Genomic DNA, 21,755 nt, shown 5'->3' with positions numbered 1-21,755 from the left:
GTGACGCGCGCGCATCCGGTATCTGGAGTTACGGCACTCGCGCGCTGCGTGGTATAATTAGCAGCCGGTCCCGCGCAAAGTCCCCTCTCCGAGAGATAGAGAGAGAGAGAGACCGCGGATGGCGAGAGACTCCCCGCGCGCGTGACACATTTCACGCGCGACTCTTCGCGTGCCATCAAATTTTGACTGGCTAATAAACAATGTTTGTGCGAAATTGTTGACAAAGTTTCGCGCTTCGCAAGAAAAACAAAATGTCAAACGCTGACTCATTGTCACGCGCCAGCTCGCCAAAGAAGATTTTTGACAACGCGCACTCGGCGATCGAAATTTTCGAGTTGGATCTCAAATCCAACTCGATACGCGCGATTTTATTTTCGAATCTGAAAAACGGTAGAAAGAAATTCTCGCAAGCAAAATCGTCGATGTCGTAAACGGTCACATGTTGACGAGCTGTCGCGCAAACATCACGCGCGACAATGAGTCGGGACGTAATCTCGATATAAAACCGAGCGATGGTTGTTTCTCACTTAAACTACGTTTGAATAGCTCGTGAGACTTACTGAAGTCGTAGACAGTAGAACTCATCTACGCTCCTTCGGACCCTTTACGTTCTGCAACAAAAAGACATTGAACAGAGTTAGTAACAGATACGAAAAGAAAGAACGCGCGCGCGCGCGTGTGTGTGTGTCCGAAAACGTCTAATTACAAGACAATAATTAATCAAGCTGACAATGGTGCTTCGTGTTGCGTAAAGAAGCGGTACCAGCGGTCACAACAATGCGCATCGCGCAGACAATACGCGCGAAGCGAGCCCCGTTTCTAATCGTCTGCGTATATACGCGCGCGGAGAGAAAAAAAATGCGGCAAGAGCCCCCTTACAGTGGTTCCTCAAACACCCGAACACACAACAATGGGCGGCGGAGAAACAATAGACCGTCTTAATCAGCATAATTTCCGAGTCTCGAAAGCGTTAAGAAGAGAAGATTCGTCCCTGCGAGAGGAAAGAGCGAGAGAAAGGGAGGAAGCGTGACGTGTGCTGCCGGCGCAATTAAAGCGACATTAATTAATTGTTAGCATAACAATGCGCAGCCGGCAGGGACGTACAGCGCGTTGAGAAGACGGGCGAGAGAGAGAGAGCGCGCGCGGGGCCCCCCGGGCCTTCATAAATTTACATGTCCTTCGCGGCGAGAATCATTTTTTACAGCCGTTAAGAGAACGCGCCAAGAAAGAGAAAGGAACGAGAGGAGAAGAGAGGGAGGAGGGAGGAAAAAGTTTGCGGACCTACAGCAACGACCGTATTACGGGTCCCCATGGTGTTGTCCATAATAACCATCGATGTCTCTCCGTGGGCGCGAGTGGTGCCCCCTTGAGGTCCGACCTCGTTACCCACCCCGCGTTTCAATCGGGGTATTTTTTTTTTATTTATTTTTTTTATTTTTTTATTTTTTTCTTACGTTCGCCACCCGAACTATAACTTTTGCGCCGTTTTCTCTTTTTCTTCCTTCGGATCCGCGAATTGTGTCCTCCCTCCTAGTGATATTTTCGCTATTTATTACTTTTATTAAAAACTTTTTTTTCTTACAAAAACCTCACACCGGAGAAGATTATATTCTCGTCTCTCCGAGGAGATTTCTTTTTCCGATAATTTACAACGCTGGCATCTCTTACGAGATCTCGAAATATAGCAGCCAGGCCTTTTCACATGAATTTAAAAAGCAATAAATACATGACTGAGATCCTATTAACCTAGAAAGAGAATAATTAATGCTTCGGCTTCTGACGATAGGATAAACGCGCGTGGCATAGGGCCAGAAGGCGTAGAACAAAAAAAAAAAAAAAAAAAAAAACATGACTGAGATCCTATTAACCTAGAAAGAGAATAATTAATGCTTCGGCTTCTGACGATAGGATAAACGCGCGTGGCATAGGGCCAGAAGGCGTAGAACAAAAAAAAAAAAAAAAAAAAAAAACATGACAGTTTGTGACGAAAAAACATCCTTAACGCAATATTCGCGAGAGATTAGACGGAAGGATTTTCGTCCGGCGCGTAATTTTAGACGACGAAGAAATTCGGTTTCTATTTTTTGATGTAACAAATGCGATTTGACCGGCTAACAGTTGCTGTTGTTTCGGCAAAATAAACCGCGAGCGTTTATTTCTGTTTATTCGATATGTTCCCGCAAAAAATCTCGGAGAGGAAAAAAAGCTGTTTGTAACGACATTCTCGAATATCGAACGAATGCGTTAAAAGAAATACGCGCGATCGTAATGTGAGACGGACGTGGGTGGTTTAGCGTGTGCGCCTTTACATATAGTTATTTTTAATGTCCTCTAACGTCCGAAAAGAGGAATGCGCGCGCGCTACGGATATTTTTGCATGTATGTTATACATCCGTGCGCCCGAATTTTTCTATTTGCAAAGCTCGAACGGGGGTTTTTTTGTTTGTTTCGCGGCTTTTTGTGACAGAAATCGACAGCTTTTCGAATTAAAATATCAAGCAAATGAGTGACACACATCCACTCCGTATACCCGATCCTTCAAATAAATAGCTTTTATGCCCGTTTATTATGTCGGTGTTCTGGCAAGACTCCACTTGACAACTCGAAAAACACGATTTTGGGACACAAACGTAATTATAGCTTTACAGCCATTGTAAAAGTCAGCTACTTAATAAAACCCTCACTGATTTCCGAGCGAATTGTCATGTTGTCTATTTTTGCGAGTGACGTAATGAACAAATCATTGACGAGGATGTGTTTATTTGCGAATTTGTGAAATTTCACACATACACACGTAAAGATAAATTTCTTAAAATACGAAATGTGGATCAATGGATCAAACTTTAGTTATAGATTTCGACTCCGTGTGTAAGCATAAACAATTTTCCTAATTAATATCGAGATATACGTCAAAACAAAACGCGACTGCGGTTTTAAAACCTCAATAACTCATTCTTGCCTAAACATCGATAATGTTATTCCTTCGCGGTCGCTATATACACGCCCGGCAAAATTAATTTCCTAATTACCAAGTAATATATGCATCCAAACATCATTAATCGTGTTTTCTTCCGAGCGATTAATTTACATGCCGCATAATAAAATCGTTATTATTAACGATCCGGAATAACCTCGCGCGCGCGATTAGTCGCCGCGCGCGAACGACGCCTCATTACGCCTGTCGCTGTTATAAAATAACACCGGCGTGGATACTCGCGCGACCGGGAGGATAAAAAAAAAAAAAAAAAACCGTGTCACCGCGCGACACCTTTATCGTTCCGTTTACGACATGGCCTTTCCCGCACCACCAACCCGCTCATCCTCCCCTCCGCGAACCTATCGAATGTTTGCTCCCAAAAACTCTCTTCGTTTTCAGACACTCCAGCGCTCCGTCCCCCCTTTCTCTTTCTTTTCGCAAATCTCTTTCTCTTTGGTATTTTATACGCGTGTGTCTTGGCATTATCGTATCGCGCGCGCGTGTGCGTGAAAACACACAGTGACGAGCGCGTGGGCGAAACGAGCAACCGAACCGCACCAAGTGGACGCGTCTCTCGCCTCGGCTCGAATTAATAAACAGCAACGTATAAAACGCCTACGTCCGCCCCTTTCTCTCTCGCAACCCGATTTTCAACGTGCTGGTAGTCGATAGTCCGGTAAAGGACAACTTCCTGCCTCGACGGGGGGGGATTTTTACCCCCTCTCGCGGACGCACCGCGCTGATCGGGTGGAGGGACCGCCCGTGGCGATCCCCAGTCGGAGGCTTCCGAATTCCCTCGCGAATCAACAGGACAATGATCGTTCAACCGGTGATGATCCTTCGATTTTGACCAAATCGCCGTAAACTCACGGCGGGAGTCGCAGCGGGAAAACGCGCGACGTTTCGTCTCAGGCGCGTGAAAAGAAAAAAGAAAAAAAAAACGAGTCACGATGAGAATTTTTATCGTGTCGATTTCGGGAAAGCGGAACGAAAAAATCGCGCTACGGATTAACTACAAGAGATTTTCATTAAGAGAGAGAGAAAAAAGTGCGAATAACTGACGTTTCAACTTTCTGTTTGCGGAGCAAATCCTTTGTCGATCGCGCGCGCGCGCGCGCACACACACACACACCCTACAAGAGAGGCACCACGACGATAATAATCCGATTGACCCAGATCGAGGACGAGGTTTCCCGGTATCGCTTTCTGCGAAAATCTCGATCGCGTCGGCGGCGTGAGCGTTCGGTAGGTATCGGTTGGTTATTACGCGCGCCATATCGCTTTCTATTTGTCGACGCGCAAGCTTTTCTGGTTGAAATTCCTCCATCGAAGGGCTATATCGCTCCGAGGCGTTTCCCTTTGTAGGACAGAACGTGTATGTGTGTGTGTGCGTGTGTGTGTGTGCAGGGCGCGCACGCGTGGCGTTGAATAATTAACTCTCCGGCTCGCCGCCGTCGGTTTTATCGTAATTATCGCGTTCCCGCCAGGCAGCGACCGAGATCGTAGATCGAGATGATCGACGAACGCGCGTGGACAAAGTCGCGGCAGGCGAACGAAGAATAAATACACGTTACCCGACGTCGTGTTTGCTATGAAAATCAACCGCGTGCGAGTGTCGAAGCGAAAGGTTATTTCGTTCGCATTGCGTGCGTTTCTTTCGGACGTAACAATGAAACGCAACGCACGGAATTTCACATGAACTTCGCCTCGGATAAAGAAAAAAACGGAAAGTTCAAAACTAATAATTTCTGTGTATTTTTACTCATTTTTTTTCGTAACGATCAGAGAAGTCAGTGAAGAAGCGACGGTCGATTTTTATCGTCGCGCTCGCCCTCCTCGGGGGAAAAAGACGAAAACCTCGAAAATAAATACGCATCGGTGAATCCTCGATATACGAGCGGACGCGATACGTCTTTCGCGTCCGCTCTCATCATCGCGCATTTGTTTTATGGCATTTTGCCAATAAGCGTAAGATGGATCCCGCCTCGAACCGTGCCGCGGATTCGGCTCATCGAGTTACACATTATTCAAGAAAACGCGCAGCCTTAAATAATCCCGGACAGCGAATAATTTCTCGAGCGAGCGAGTGTTCGCGACTCGCGCGCGAGCCGTCGCGCGAGAAAGCGATTCGTCTTCGCCTGGAACTTCCATTTAATTTACATCCTTTTCTGCGCCTGAAAGAAATTCGGCAATAAACAAAAAAAAAACAACAACAACAACAAAGAGAGAGAAAAAAGTGTCTCCTTCATATTTCGCTAAAATATTGTAAATATTGTTGATGTTATCGCGTACGGTTTTTTAGTACACAAGCGCGTCGGTTTTATCGACGCGCGTTATGCGTGTTCGAGGTTTCCTCTTCCCGCGTTAGTCTCCCGTTTCCGCGTCGTAAATAATTTTCCGCGATGTCCGCCGAATTGTTCGCGCGCGCTCGTTACAGAGGATAATAGAGAAGAAAAAAAGAGAGAGAGAGAGAGAGAGAGAGAGAGAGAAAAAAGGAAGATCCGCCGTTTCTCTCGTCGTAGGAAGACGCGCTCGACGCTTGAATCCGCGACTCTCGTTCGATCCGTCCCAAGACGATTCGTCTTTTACCTCGACCTTCCACCTTCGTGCGCTTTTTCGCCGCGAAGTTTTCTCGCGCGCCCGTGAGTTTCGAGAGCGAGAAGATCACGCGCGCGCGCAGTCGTTGCGAAATCGCCGTGGAAATAATGACGGGCGTGGATCGTAGACTAAGGCCAATTTGCATATGTAATTACCGCGGCGCGCCGTTAATAGGTAATTAATGAGAGAACCTTGTGTGCGCGCCGGACTGCGAGCGGGTGACGCAACAACAACCGCCTCCGGGCCGCGACTGTTAATTGATCGGCGATTAATCAACCTCGTGTGCCTATCTATTTCTTAACCTTTTCCCTTCCCGGCCGCTCCCGCCTTGTTCTGCGAATCCGCGAGAGAGTCTCCTCAGGTATTCCGTCCCGGAGAAATTTCGTCGTCGTTTTAGAAGACACACTCAAACCGGAGAAATCCGCAATATAAAAGAAACGAGCGACTGTTGATCATCGCGAGCGAATTGCGCGATGACGTGTCGTCACGATTTACGAGCGTGCGAGTTAATTACGCGGCGCAGCTAATTGTCTGGCTCCGGACGATACTATTTCTTTGTTTTCGCAAATGCGTAGTTTATGAGAGAGCGAGTAAATACGGAAAATAAAAGTCGAACGCAAGGAGAGAGAAAAAAACAACGTAGAGATCACGCAACGATGTTTTCGTAATGTGTGTGTGTGTGTTTTTTTTTCGACTGCTCGATTGGCGAGAATCCTGTTAGCGATACCAAACCAGTAATTTAGATCGCCGCTCTAACTGATCGTTCGCGTTATCGTCGATCTGAATGCGACCCGCTCCTCGCGACTGTAAACCCGAAGCCCCTTACGGCGCAGTCTTTATCGCGGCGCAAGAGAGTGCCGCGTTACACCCACGTTACTTTGACAAATACTTCTCGAGAACTCGCGCTAACTCGATGCAACGTCATCGATTTTCGAACTCTGTATCGATTCTCTCACAGCAAACTTGACTCGGAACTTTACATCGGAACGAGAATCGCAGCTAATCGTCCGTCTTACGAAAAACGAGAGAAACGATCTCTCAAAGAACAGAGCGATCCCAGCTCGAGTCGCTCCGCGACTTTACCTCGTCCGCTCAGAGTCTCGATTTTGTTCACTGGCGATCCTAGTTACTCATAACGTCGCATTCCTTCTCGGGGATTCTTTTAGGCGTATATTGTTGGAGTCTTGTTTGTGGAGAGATGTCACACGTTCACTATCCTTCACTCTCCGAAACTCGTCGCGAATCGGTCGCGATATACCGATCGAGAAGCAAAAAAAACTTGGTCAGTAAGGCCCAACGTTACGCGGGGGATACACGACCGTACGGAGGGGGGCAGACAGAGGTCCGAGTGGATTTCCGGTCGGAGGTGGCGCTGCCGTCGACGACGACGACGTACGACGACGACGGTCGGCGACGACGACGACGGCGACAACGACGAGAAGCGTCTCGCGCGACACGCACACGTGGTGGGGGCGTCTGCGGCCGCTACTACGGCAGAACTAAAGGGTTGTTTGCCCCGTCGCGCGGCTCCGGGGGGTCTCCAACGGCTGCGCCACCCCACCAGCCCTGCTATTTTGCATAGGGCCTGCGCGTCGAAGGCGGCACACACCGCCACCCACGCTTTACTCACTCTTTCCCTCTTTCTCTCTCCCTGTCTCTCTTTCTCGCGCGCTCGTTCTCTCTTATTTCACCCCGCACAGTCGTCTCCTTATTTCACCCCTCCGCTGGCCGACCGTTCCCTCTCGACATCTCTCCCGCACACTTCGAGGGGCACACTTCGATTTGTCGAATCCGCGTTTCGCGGCTCTATCCCTGGCCTCTTCTTCCGCGAAGAAGAGAAAAGAGGTTCGATTCCACTCGTTCTTCGCCACCGTGAAACCCCCCCGTGGAAAAATTCTTCCCGTCTTCCCCTCCTCGCTCCTCTTTGTGCTTTCTCTTCATCTTCTTCCTCGTGTGTTTGCGCGTCCGCGCGCGCCTTCTATTTATCTCCCGTCTCGGTCATGGAAACGAGAAGAGAGCGAGAAAATCTCCCGCGGATGACAGCCTGCGAGTTACCGTCGCAAATTGGACGTTGCGCGATCATTTATTTCTCGCGGAATGTTTATCGAAGAGGATAACTAGTTATCCTTCGCGCGAAGAAGGCTTGCGAGACAATATCAAAACAATAAATACGAAAACATCTCGCGCAAATATTTTAAACGGGACAAATTTGTCTCGAGCGCAAAAATTTTGTGTCCGAGCGCGATTACGTCGGACTTCTCGAGATTCGTCGAAATTGAGCTCGTTCGCTCGGTCAAGAATTGAGTCGAACGTGACGGGAATGTCATGCAAAGTCACATTACAAGAAGACCAGCTCTTCTAGGATTGACAGATTTCGAGAAAGTGGAGGAGGACCGTCCGACGCGCGACTCGCCTTCGCGCAACAGCCGCGAGTGTATTAATTCGCTCAATTAGCCATTCCGGAACAGTCGTTTCTCCGTCGTCGGGAATCGACATTACCAGAGACGCGGGAGCCAATCGGACGGGTTCCCAGGGAACGGGGCAAAAGGGTTGCAAAAGCATGGGTGGGCGAAAGTTAGTTAACGCCTACGCGTAATTAAGCAAAGTGAGGCTCGTGGCGAGACAGACACCGAGAGAGAGATAGAGAGAGAGAGAGAGAGAGCTCGGTCCATGCTCCACCCAGCTTCCGCGCGTTGCGAGGGCAAGAGTGGTTCAACCCTCTCTCAACAGAGAGAGGGCGACAGGTCGGCGGGCCTCATTGGAGGTGGGTTGGTTAGCGCATGTATAATTAGCAGAGACGGGAGGGTTCCGGGAGGAAATGGGAACAGAGAACGAGAGAGGAAGACACAGCGTGCGGGGGGGAGAGACAGGGTGGAGTCACCCGGTCGGCGCATGTGCCAGCATCCCTTGGAGAGAGAGCCGGAGATATAATATATTCATAACCTGCCCGGCCCCGGTGTTCTATCTCCACGCTTCGGTACGTCGCTCTTCCGCGCAACGGCGGAGACTCATTCCCAATTCAAGACTGACCGTCGATTAATCGATCGACGTCGGTTATTACGTACACCGCGGTCTCTCGTAAAATTTCGCAACTGTCTAGATATCGCGTAAACATCTTATACATTTCGCTATGCAAATAAGAAACTCTCCGGTAAAATCGCAATAAAAATACAAATAGATGTTTGATAAAAAAAAAAAAAAAAAACTATAATATATTCTGTCATTGACACTGGAGTGACGTTGAACATTTCTCTTCGATAACGTGTCCTTTCAAATAATGACGTCCGTTAGATCCAACACGCGTCAAACCAAATTCTTGATCGCGCTTTGTACGTGGCAACTCGATGTCGTTGTGGTTTTTTTTTAGCACGCGTAAAAATAGACCGACCGTTCAATGAATTTGTCACTATCTTATGTTCTTCGAAATAATACGATATAAAAATTTCTCGCGATAAACCTCGTCTGTAACTTAACTTCATGATCGGCCACTAGTACAATAAAAGCGACGGAATCGTCGCCTTCGCGAGAAGGTTAAGGAAAAGAAAAAAAAGAGAAAAAAAAAGATGACGAGAGAGCGAGCGGAAAACTCTCCCCCGGTGTATGTGTGTATGTGTGTGTGTGTACGCCGTGTATTTTGGTCCGGATCCTAGATAACCCGGTGTGCTTTTCCGGATGCTTGAGCACGACACATGTCCCAGCCGACCAGACTTTTCCCCGGTCGTGTCGCGGCGAAGGGTTCGCGCGCGCAGGGGGAGGGGGCAGAGGATGACCGAGGAGGAAAAGAAGCTCGAAGGGTGCTCTGCGGTTCGCTCCCAGGACACGGTGTCATCAGGCGCAATTAGGGACGAGTCTCGGTCATCAACGCGTGTATGCGTGTAGGCTCGCTTTCTACCACATCGAGCACGTGTGTGTGTGTGTGTGTAAGCGCGCGCGGGCAACCCCCGTGACGGGGGCCAGTTTCTCCCGTCGCATTATTTCTCTCCTTAATTCCGTTTCATTCCCCTATGAGACGCGTTCTCCGCCTTAACCCACGTCATTCTCCTCTCCCCGCGCGCTCTCGCCTCGGTCTCCGCGCGCGCGTCTGTGTCCTCTCCTTCGTTTCCAGTCTGTGAAGCTCGTTGCGCTCGACTACACCAGTGTGCGATTACTCCCGTTATATACCTTTGACGCAATTATGCCTCGGCCCTTATGACGTCTCGTTAACTCCGCCAATCCCCCCGAGGGAGGAAGGGAGCGCGACATTACCGAAGACGCTGTCACACGGCGGAGAAACGAGCGTCACTCCCAAACGGCGCTCGTAACTTTTCGAGGAGAGATTCAACGAGGTTGCGTTTACCTTTTGAATCGATCCCGTTCGGACATTCGCGCGAGAGAGCGCCGCGGGAGCGCCGTTCCTAACAAGAAGCATTTTCAAGCTTTCTCTCCGGGTTATCGCTGACTGCTCCGCGAACTCAGGACAATTATTGTAACAATTACAGGTTCGCCTGGAATACCGGGAAAACGGACTGTATTTGCGCGCGCAAATATCGTTGCGAATGAGGAAAGGGGCGGAGAGAGAGAGAGGAAGAAAAAAAAAGTAATCTGCGAAATGGCAATTGCGAGGGAGGCAATCGGTCAGGTTCGTTTCGCCGAACAAATTGATCCTCGGTAAGGCGCAAATTTACAAGGCGAGCTGCGTGATAAATAAGTCCCGCGGCCGCGTTTCTATTGTTCTGTGAAAAGCGCTAGGCGCGCGCGCGCGCGCGCGTACGTATATACGTACGATTACAAGCGCAGATAGCGGTAATTGCACCTGCAACCGTGACATGCTACACTGCAACAATTTCCTGCAGTACGGGTATTTACAGCAATGGAAGGGTAACCGCGCGACACATCAAGCACACGACGCCGCGCGCGATCATTATAGCGATTTATCGCATTTCTCTCCTCTCCCCCCTCTTTCGATATCGATAGATGCATTAATATCAAACCGGTTGATTTATGACATGTTAGGGGGGGGGGGGGGCTTAAAAATCACGAGAATCTGATATTAATAACAGGTTGTGAATTTATTTATACATCGGGAGACAAAATCTCTCTCTCTCTCTCTCATTTTTTAGCGGTGGAAAAATTCCGAAAATAATATAAAAAAATCACAACTCACGACGACGTGTTTTCGCGTCTTGTAAATATATCGCAAATATCGCGCGATATTAGCTCCGGGATACCGCGCGGTGTCGGGAGGATCGTGCAAATTTAAATAGACAAGGATTGCGGCTTTACAATATCAGAGGGGGCGGGGGGCTGGGAAGGGGGTCCGTGCGTAAAATTGCGAAAGTTAATAATCCCCCGACGCTGGCTCTGCCAGGGACGTAATAAGCTGCGAGTTTAGTCCGAGAGGAGCCGGTAACATTCTTTCTCGCGTTTTACCACGGTGCGCGTGTGTATATGCGAGCGTACGTGTGTCGCCGATGACGCGGGAGTCGACTGTGTGAGGGCCGCGATCGTCGGTGCGCTCGCGCGAAACGTGCGCTCGTACCCTAAGGGTAGAAAGGGACGCGCACGGCTCGATGTTTTTAATAAGCGGTCGACCTGTAGCACGTACTGGATATTACCGCGACACCCCCACCCCCGAGAACCAAGGCCCTTACGGGGGTTCTTCCGTTCTCATGCCACGCTCTCTCGGTCGAGGACTACCGGGCGCTATGAAAAAAGGTGGACACGAACAGGGAAGTAGAGAGGGACGACGAGGCGACGTACGTACACACAGTGGCCTCTAATTAACTCACACACCGACCTAACCTGAGCGAAGAAGGAGCCGCGCGCGCTGCTGTCCCTTCCCGCGTTTCGAAAGAAGACGGACTATCACGAAGGTCGCGCCCGCTTTCCACGCACGGTCGATGTAGCGAACCCGCTAATAATCCCTGGAAAATTTCACTGTAATGCGCTTGATAGTTTCACCGCCGGGAGTTAATATCGGAAGAGGGGAGAGGAGGAGAAAAGTAAACCTCTTTCCCAGAAGACTTGACCTTCCAGATGTAGTTACGTTAACTAGAGAAGTTAATTTGCCCTACTTTTTCTTCCGCTTAGTTATTTATGTTAGTTAATTTTCTTTTTTTTTTTTTTTTTATAGCGAGAACTCTTTTTACGTCGCTTAAAGAAAAAATCGCGCAATAGTCAGAAGAACTCGCGATTCTAAAACAATCTGTGTAATAAAAGTCGCGATTCACCAAACTGACTGTATGCTCGAATTGTTTTTTTTTGTTTTGTTTTTTGAAGACACTCGTACGCGCCGTCACGTTTTCCCTTTCTCTCTCTCTCTCTTTCTCTCGTGAATATATACTACACGCTCCTTTTTATCTTTCGCTCCTCCTTGCATGTCGCCGCTTCTTCTCCAAAGACGCGCGCGGAGCTATCGATCGGCCGATTCTGAGGAGCGTGCGAACTCGTCTTGTGTGCTATGTATACCTTAGCGGAATCTATCGCGACGGTCGCTCCAGAATGGAATACGAGATACGAGGATATGAGATACGGACGCTTGATTCGGGAAATAAAAATTGAGTCGGACGCGTGAACTGGTTCTGCAAGTAACCTGATAACTTTGTGTGTGTATGTGTGTGTGTGTAACTGCTAAGAAGCCAAATAGAACATTAGATTATTCTTTCCGATATTGACAGAATGTAAATACTACGATTTACGTTTGTGTATTTGTAACAAATAAAATATTATACTAGGAAAGATTAATTCGGTTTTTTGAGCCAATGTGTTTGTGCAAAACAAATGTTTTATTTATTTAAATGTAAATTATTATACATAATAATTAGAAATAAATACAAATTGAAATTTTATCTCAGACTTGGTTTGCATCACAGATAAAATATCTAAATTAAACAAAATAATAAGTATATATGTATATTTTTTTTTTAAATAATATTATAATTCAAATAATTTATATAATAAAAATAATAATTTAATTAAATTTTATTACATATCATATATTATTTGTACATTATCTTCAGATGAAAAGTTTAAATATCCCAGCCAGAAATATCTTCGATATGTTTGATATGAAAAAAAACTACAAATTCTGAAATAAAAGGGAGAAAAAACAAAGTTGCGAGACAAATGATGTAAAACAAAACGCGCGACAATGAATTCAGAGTCTCCGGTGTTTATCGATCGATCGAGCGACGATCGTCGTTGCGGGGCCACGCACAAAGTTGCGCACAGCCCTGAACTTTTAGCCGCGATTAGATCGCCGTAAATTGCAATGTGGTGCACGTCGTCGGGCATATCCATTGCCAATGCTCGAGCATTTCCATTGAATATTCTTTTCATGAATTACATACCGAAGAAACGTCCTCGCGCCTCCGTCGCGATAAAGCGTGACGAGAACGCGAGATACGAATGACCGCGCTAATGTGTGTTTGCACTCTAATCACGAGCGGGGGTGAACAAAGCCATAAATGAAAACGCGGTATCTTTATCATCGATGTGTTGCGCGTCGCGCTAATGAAAAACTCGCACATTTTTAAATCGTTAAAAGCGATGTACAATTTTATTTGCGTTTGCTTATTTGGCGATTTAAAAAAAAAAAAAAAGTTTGCTTGCTTCGGTCAAACATAAATTTCAATCAGTCAAACATTGTACGAGAATTTATTAATAGTGCGCGCGCGTATAAAAATATTTCTGCAAGTTGAAAAACAATTCGCAATCGATTTTTCATACGTACATACATAAATTTTCCACGAGCGTAGTGGCGAGCGTGGTTGAATCGACGCTTTTGCGCACAGGTCATTGACAACGAAGCTGTCATCGCGCCGTCGTGTTTTACATGCGTTATGAGCGCATACGCTCGCGCTTCTAATCCGCACTCTAATCACGAGCGTGATGAACAAAGCGCGCGGTTATCTAAAATCGAACTTTTTTGTCGGCCATTGACAACCGGCTTATCGGCGTGTCGAGCATTCGACACGGAATATGATTATGAATACTGAGTCACGGCTTAATCACAAAGCGTTCGCGAATTGAACCCACGGCGTGGTTCAAAACCCCAACGTAAAAACAATAATTACCGCGAGCGATAATTACGGAGCTAATTAATAACCGATATCTGAAACATTGACACACGCACGTATGACGAATAAATTATAATAAATTACTTCGCGAGAAAGTTATGAGAGAAATATCAAAAGTACCTTCACTTCGCAAAGGCACGAGATTGTGTAATAATCTCTGATATATGTAGGTATATCGCGACGGAGAGTTTGTAATACTTTCGTTTCGCTTTGTTTTTTTTTTTTTTTTTTTTTTNTTTTTTTTTTTTTTTTTTTTTTATTGCGTCGCAATATTTCCATTTTGCGAAAATCGTTTCTCATCGAGCGGCGCTCGAGAAGTTTCTTTCGACTCCGCGAGGAAACGCGGAAGAAACGACGCGGAGAACCGGAAGCAAAGTCCGCGGGATCCGGCCGCCGATCGATGCCGAGCTCCGATTAGGAAAGTGCGCTGCGGATTTTTCCGAGCGTAATCGCGCCTTCATCAAGCACACTCTGCTGTATTACATTAATGATATTGATTCGGAGAAACACAATCAACCCCCGGAACCCTCCTTTCTCCGCCGTACACTACGGACTCACCCTTCTGACTATTGTGGCCGCGCGCGCGCATGTGTGTGTGTGTGTGTGTGTGAGTGTAAGTGCGCGCGCACAGCCACTCTGCTCTCTACGTACCCTCATTAGACAGCAGAAACGAACGATTCCTTATTAATATCGGGTGAAGGTTGTTTTTCGCCAAGCGCGCTTTCCTCTCCCTCCCTCTCCCTCTGCCTCACTCTCTCTCCAGCTCGTAACCCCTCATTTACACACTAATGTCCCTTCTTATTTTCCACGGTGCCTTCGCAGATTCATCGTTTCATACTTAGCTCTCGCCGTGCGGATCAGCGATTTTTGCGGAACAACAAAATAAAAACGAACTGCTTACCGTAATGTTGTTCCTTCATCTTTTTTAGTTTTGCGCGTTTCTTTTACGTACGTGGCAACGTTGCGAAGCGCGTGTTTATTGGTTCCGCATTCGGGAAGGAAGTTATACGACGATCCTCGCGAAATAATATTGTTTCGAGTTAAATTTGCTCTTGGGATGAAAAATTCTCGCGCGACGTATCGAGCCGGATGTGAAAATTGCCGTGTGCCCGATATAATAACTGTTTTTTTTTTTTTTTTTTGGCGCGTCGAATAATTCGGCGAGCAAGTATAAAGCGCGGCGTTGTGTAAGAAATTAATACTATCATTCGGCCGCGCCGTCGATTAATTTAACTCGGAGATCAGATATTTCCTCGTGTGTATCAGATCGCCGTAATTGATGTTTCTCTTCTCGTGTGTGTGTGTGTGTGTCGGTTCGCCGCGATGATACATTTTTTGTAGCGCGCGCGCGCGCGCGAGATGTTTTTCCTTCTGCGTCTTGTTTAAATTATTACATTTCCATATTTGAAAAATTGCTCATTGCTCAACTTTATCAGCGACATCGAAAGGAGGAGGATGATTTCCGTCAGTGTTTCGCCGAGCGAACTTAATTGCCGATACACCCATAGGTGGGTGCATCAATCTCAAAAGTCGCCGCGCTTATCTATTCCACGACGGCAGTTATTACGCGCTCGCGCGCGCGCGATGTATCGTCGCTATATAATAAAATACCGACGACGTCTCTTAGCGGACAAACACTCGCGCGCTCAGACATGATATGTTGCGCTATGAGGAACTCCTCGCGTCGCAGGAAACGTCTCAATGCAATCTGTAAATGAATCCTTCTCTCTCTCTCCCTCTCTCTCTCTCTCTCTCTCTCTTTCTCTCAAAGTAAATAATAAAGTATCTGGAAACATCGTAAATCTCGCGCGCCGGCTCGCGTCATAAAACGCGCGTCGGTGCTCCACCTCGTTGCACAAGTGGAGGAGAGAAAGTTCCCTAAATCAGAGACGCTCGTATATCCCGCGCCAAAAAATCGGGCACTCGCAACTCTCCCGGGGGAGTGTGATATTAAATCAAGGAAGACGATGCCGTGAAGTTAAGCAACGCGACGTGTTATTGATTTACTCGTGAATCGTGAGACCAAAAGCCGTCAGAAGGGAAACAACATGAATTTTTCAACAATAAAAAGTGCTTTTATATTCCAGTAAAAAAAACCATCCGATGTGAAATAATTTTGCAAAGTTCGGCGACGAAAAAGACAGTCGAATTTTTTTTCAGCTTGCAAATTTAGAATAGTCGTTGAAAAACTTTTTTGTGAAAAGACTTTCTGCAGTTGTCTCTCGAATTTCAACTCGTGTTTTCCGCGTTGCTTCGAAATTCTGACGCACGGCCGGATCGAGCAACCGGAGATCGCAACGGGCGATTTTAAATGCGAACGCTGTGCGCCGAGACGAAAGAGAAAGAGAGATAGAGAGAGAGAGAAAGAGAGAGAGCCGAGGGTCCGGACCCCCGACAATTCGCGGAACGATTAATCATATTAATTGCACGGGTCCGGCCGCCGTTCGGGGTTTCTCGCGAAGTTAAGCTGCTTAATTATAAATTGTAATTAGCGTTCGCGCGGCCACGTAGCGTCGATTAATTAACCGAGTGTGTCCCTCCCGTTTGCTGCAAAACGCCGCGGGCTGTTAATTATTAATTGCTCGAACGAGCAGCGCGCATCCGGCTGTCCCGAGCGACACTTTCAGGCTTTTACCTTTCTTTTTTTTTTAAACGCGTGGTACGTATGTGTTCGATATTTTCGCGCCCTTGATAAGAAAAACTGCACAAGGTAGTTTTCGAGACTCACGTGAAAAAAAGAGAGAGAGAGAGAGAGAACAAACGCGAACTCCAAAAGATCCAACGAGACTCGCGAAATGTAAAAGCCGAGGAATCTCTCGGATTTCAGGATTGAGAGAGAGGAGGTTTAATCTAAGTTGATAAACTTTCTCGCGAGCGCGCGCGCTCCGTAATTTGCGGTACACGTATTTTCTCCCCTCCGCGCTCACACACCGTCGAAGGTATGTATCCCCCTTCGCGCGTGATCTACGACGGCCGTAACCATAATAATAGGAGGCCGGATCAAAAACGACCAATTAATGACGTACACTTGCCAGTTGAATCTGATGTTCAATTACTCTCTGCCCCGTTTGCTCCGAGAGGAGAGGAGCCTTGGCGCGGGAACAATGAGGATAAGAACGTGTTCTTAGCTTGGTAATGTTTGACTCCTCCGCTCTCGAAGGTTAATGCGATCGGCTGATGACTTGCTCGAGACACGTGTAGATTAAAAACCTATATAACAGCCAGAGAGAGAGACCGGGCAGGCAGGCAGGCAGGCAGGCAGGCCTGCGCACCACCGACACGATCTCGAAAGTGATACCGTGGCGTGCTACATCTCGCTAAGGAATTATTTATCGCTCCACCCTTCTCGCCCACTCCCGTCGCAGCCCCCCTCCTCCTCCCCGCCCCACCCCCCATTGCTGTGCATCTCACTCACGCTTTTAATTCGGATAATTCACTTAAATAAACATGCAAGTCAACGTCTCGCGCGCGCGCGCGCGCGAACGATATTGCCGTGTTAATTGCATATCGCCGTTATCAATAAAAATAAAAATAAAAAAAAAAAGAAAATAAAGAACACATATAATCGGATCGTTTACATCGAGCGATCAGTTGGTCTGCGTCGAATTAAGGCTCATCGTCAATTAGAAAGTCCGGCCCGGCGCGCGATATCTTCTCGCGATCGCGACGTACCCTCGACGCGAGGAAAAAGGACGAGCGATCTATATATATATATATATATATATATTTTTTTTTTTTCGCCGCCGAGACACGTCGCGGACATCGATGTTCAAGCACGGAGCTCTAATTATCCGGTCGCGCATAATCGTCGCAAATTAAGGAATTCAAGCCGCGAACGCGCGAGCTGTTCAGCCGGCCGGGATCTCGATTAATTGGTCGGCTTGATTGCCACTTGCCGTCGCTAAGCGCTCGATTGTAAATACTCAACTCGTTAATTGTCCGGCTACGAGTGTCGCCGCGAGTTGTTGTACTCCGAGGAGCCGATAATTAAGCCTACACCCGCTCGATACACGCGCGACTGTGTGTATGTGTGTGTGTGTGTATTTCATGGTCAATGTTTTACGAGAATATGGCGGCACATCGGTGTCTAATTTTTTAAATCATTTAGACGAATGTGCGCAGACTCGTAAAAAATACACACACACACACAAACGCGCGCGCGCGAAGAGGATCGCAAAATATTTTCGAGCGTCATCATACGTTAATGTAAATTCAACAAAAAATAACCAGACACGTCAGCAGTGAAAAAAAGCAGTTTTTACCGTTTGCCAGTTTCAATTACAGATATCTCGATTTCGCTTTTATGAGTTACATTTGTTGAAAAAAAAATTGTCGCGTACAACGTTCGCTCGCATGTCACATGTTCGAATAAACTGGACTAAAGCGAGACACAATGTAATGCCGAAGTAATGGGAACTGAATAAATTTTTTATTGTCATCGAGGAGAGTATTCACGGAGTTTCGTTTCGAGCATGCGCGACACCGACCCGATCGCTCATTTCTCTCGCGCATCAGACACATTACTATTGCGATCCTATTATTCGCGGCTGCCAACGTTGGTTTCGGCCAATCCGCATTTTTCATCTTTAACGGCGCGATTGATAGTTTCGCCCATTATCGTTTTGCCACGCATTCCGCATTTAATAGCTCCCTATTCGGTTGCGTAATGCATTCGAACTATTATTTGAAGTATTAATAGCGTCCAATTTTCGCGCGCGCCGCTTCGCGTTATAAAATCGACCGGATGCTTCCCCAAAGCATCCACCCCCATTTCACACATTCGACTCTTACGCTCGCACAATTGGCTTTTGTAAAACTTTTCAATGCAAAAAAAAAAAAAAATTTCCCTCCCCTCTCGATTTTTTCCCCTTTTCTACAATGCGTAACAATTATTACAACGAAACTAATCAAGACCAAGAGGCAATAATAAAAATTACCTGTAACGATGAGAACGCAAAGACGAACGTGACGCACTTTTTCTCCTTTAAGTGACATCACACTAGTAATCAGCATAATGCGAGAGAGAATCAGAATCTCGCAATTACGCGACCTTTACCGCGCGCGCAGTAATTAAACACCTCTCTCGCAAGAGATTTCCCGGTAAAACCGAATCGATTATTTCTTTCCTGTGTGTATTCTATCGCGTTGATTAAACGCGCGCGCGTTGATTTCTGAAAAACAATCGCTGTCGGCTGTGACGGATCAAAGACCGCCGAACAGTGAAGACTACCTGGATTATCTGGAGCGAGGTCGAGCGAGACCCGGAGAACAATCCCAGAAAAAGTATTAGTCAGAGATGACCGTGGCGAGATGTTCTCTCTCTCTTTTTCTTTACGTCGCATACGCGCGCGATTATTCAAAAGTGGCGCAATGAAGCCAGGCGCGGGTTCGGCGCAATGTTAATTGACGGGACAGACGAGATTACGGCATGTCGCGCGAATAAGACGCTTCGTCAGTCGTCGTTAGCATGCGTCATTGGGCATTGCGGCGCCCGAAGGACGCCGGCGATCGTCGTCATCGACGAAACGCAAAATGGAAAATCGCGCGCACAAAATTCGCGATAATAAAATCCCGCGTTGAAAACTGGAACGGATCCGCGGAACGAGCGAAGAAAATCGCGAGTTCAAGGTTTCTCGCGTTTGCCTCTCAGCGTTTCGGCGTTTTGTTGTAATTTTCCGCAGAGATCGTGGAAATGTTTTTTTCTCTCGGCAATTGATTTTAATTGCGGATTATTAAACATCGCGAACAATCGAGATAATATTGTTCGCACATTTTTCCGTTTTGCACATACGTGTATGCAAATTACATTTTTACCGCAATGAAGAAAAAAAATAGGATAAGTCGCGCGAGAAACGCGGCGCGTAATGATATTTAAAAATAGAGACGACGTGCGAGAAGGTGTGTGCGCGCGCGAGGAACATAATAATTCCCGAAATTAAACCGAATCGCGCGGCGGCGCGCGGAAAGTAGTCGTCGTCTCGCTGGCAAATCCGAAACGTTTCGCAACAGGTGTGGCGGAAATTCGGTACGTCCGCGGCTGAAACTTAAGCCGGTACGAGCGGTGTAACACGTCGTGAGACACTTGTTGCCAACAAGTTGGAAATTTACCGGTGTTCCACCGGTAAAAATGATGATCCATCGACTTGATGATGACTACTCTGACAGCAATGATCTATTAAATCCTCGAACACAACGGCGCGCGGAATTTGTTCGAAGTGTTGTTACACGCGCGGCACACATCGGTGGCAGTGCAAGTGTGTTATCGAGCGCTGAAAGTGTGCTTGTTACTTTTTTTTTGTTTTTTTTTGTTTTTTTTCCAAGCGATTCATCGACAAAACGTAAATGAAGGACGTAATGAGAACGTGAGAAACCCGCTTTTATCGATCGGCCACGGCTAAACAACTCCGCAATCGAGAGAGCGCAAGAAGGTAATAATTAGTTCGTACGCGTTACAAAATAATCGACAAGAATGTAATTAGCGTTTTGCGTGTCATAAAGACCATTTCCGTCGCCACGGCAAAACGACGTGTCGTGTCGCACGCATTGATTTCCATTGATTTCCACAATGTGTGGTGTGTGCACACGCGCACACCGTGTAAAAACCTCACGACACGAATTTACATATCCGACTTTACTTTATTAACCAAGCGCGTCAAGTTTTTGCTATAATAAGCGACCGCTTCGATGTAATTAGCCGCTCTACGATGTTAACTATCATTCGCGAAAAAAAAAAAAGAAAAAAAACAACGCGCGCATATTCACAAGCTGCAACACGCACGCGAATCAAAAAGCGCACTTAGCGGTTTTATATGTGCGTGTGTGCGTGCGTGTGTCGTGCAATTCTTGTTTGAAAATTATCATCAGGTCACTACGCGAAAAACTGTCTCTTCCGCGATGATTAAACCAGGCGGCGCTAATTGGACACGGCGGCGTCCGATTTCTGCGAATCGGCGGTTACATTGTGGCGCGATCAGGCGAGGCGCGGTGCACTTCCGCGCGCCGAAAAGAGCTCCGCTCCTTTCCCACAGAAATCGCTCGCGCATAAAACCAAGAAAAAAAAAAACAAAACAAAACAAAAGCCAAATGACGGAATAATTGCCGGGTCGTTAATTTTCTCTCGCGCGTCCGTGTGTACAACGCGCTATGGCAATAAAATCATTTACACCCGACCCGCGAGTCCCGTGTTTTATTACACGATCCACAGAATACGCGCGCTTTCACCTCGTCCCGCCGCGTGACTTTCGGCCGGTCGAGTTCATCGGGTTTTTGTTTCCGGAACGTTCCGGCATCTCACGTTTCTTCGCGAGACAACGATCGCGCGCGCGCTCTCGTGACTTTCGATCGCTCGATTCCCGAATCGTCTCGCGCGCGTTCGAATATTTCTGCGCTGGGAAAAAAATCTCTTCTTTTATTTTTTCACGAAAAAAAATGAGGCCGCTGTCTTGTGACAAACAATAGTCGAGAGAGAAATTTTTGCGAACGGACAAAACATATTGATAGCGCAATTAATTAAATGGACGTGTTATAATTAGCGCGATGATGTATGCTCGTCTCGCGAGATAAATCTACGAGTTAACAATCCCGGAAATTCTCGCGAACCAATTGCTAATAATTTAATCGACGACCGGTGTTCGCGCTGAAGACATTAACACTGTTGGCGATCGTTCTTCGTGAAAAAAAAAAAATAATAAAAAAAAATTTCAAGTCCCGTTGCTCGCGACGACGCGATCGTGAAAACAAAAAGAATGAGCAGCGTCAATTAATTTTTCCGCACTAAATTCGCGTCGCTCTTAAACGCAATCGTCAGCGAAGCGGCAATTCTTAGCCGAGTCTATTTCTAAGCACGAATATCGATGAAGCGTAAAGGCCGAACATATCTGTCTGACGTAACGTATATATAAAACTTGCCGCGATTTATCAAGGAACTTCTTCTTCTTCTTCCTCTAAGCGACTTTCGGACGTTCTATTTTTGGTTCTCGATCCACTTCGGTCTGCGCCGCGGTGTCGAAGAACACGCATATGTGACACAAAAGAAAAAAAACAACAGGGTATAAAAATTTTTATCACACAACGGGCTACGTTACGGGCGACGAATCGTCCACGTCCGAGTCGCGCGTCCCGTG

General features: G+C 47.0%; 1 protein-coding gene across 3 annotated transcripts in view; it reads right to left on the bottom strand.

Annotated features, from left to right (window-relative positions):
• LOC109853107 (zinc finger homeobox protein 4) overlaps positions 1-21,755 on the bottom strand; it is a 307,047-nt gene that overhangs the window by 192,089 nt on the left and 93,203 nt on the right. For all 3 annotated transcript variants that reach the window (XM_020424878.1, XM_020424879.1, XM_020424881.1), the window contains one exon: positions 561-611. The gene's annotated coding sequence lies outside the window, so the exon portion shown is untranslated. The remainder of the gene's footprint in view (positions 1-560; positions 612-21,755) is intronic.

This window comes from Pseudomyrmex gracilis, unplaced genomic scaffold (assembly GCF_002006095.1).
Source record: "Pseudomyrmex gracilis isolate BER0280 unplaced genomic scaffold, ASM200609v1 scaffold_43, whole genome shotgun sequence".
NCBI lineage: Eukaryota > Metazoa > Arthropoda > Insecta > Hymenoptera > Formicidae > Pseudomyrmex > Pseudomyrmex gracilis.
The sequence above is the reverse complement of the archived record's forward strand: the minus strand, read 5'-3'. Positions and strand labels throughout refer to the sequence as shown.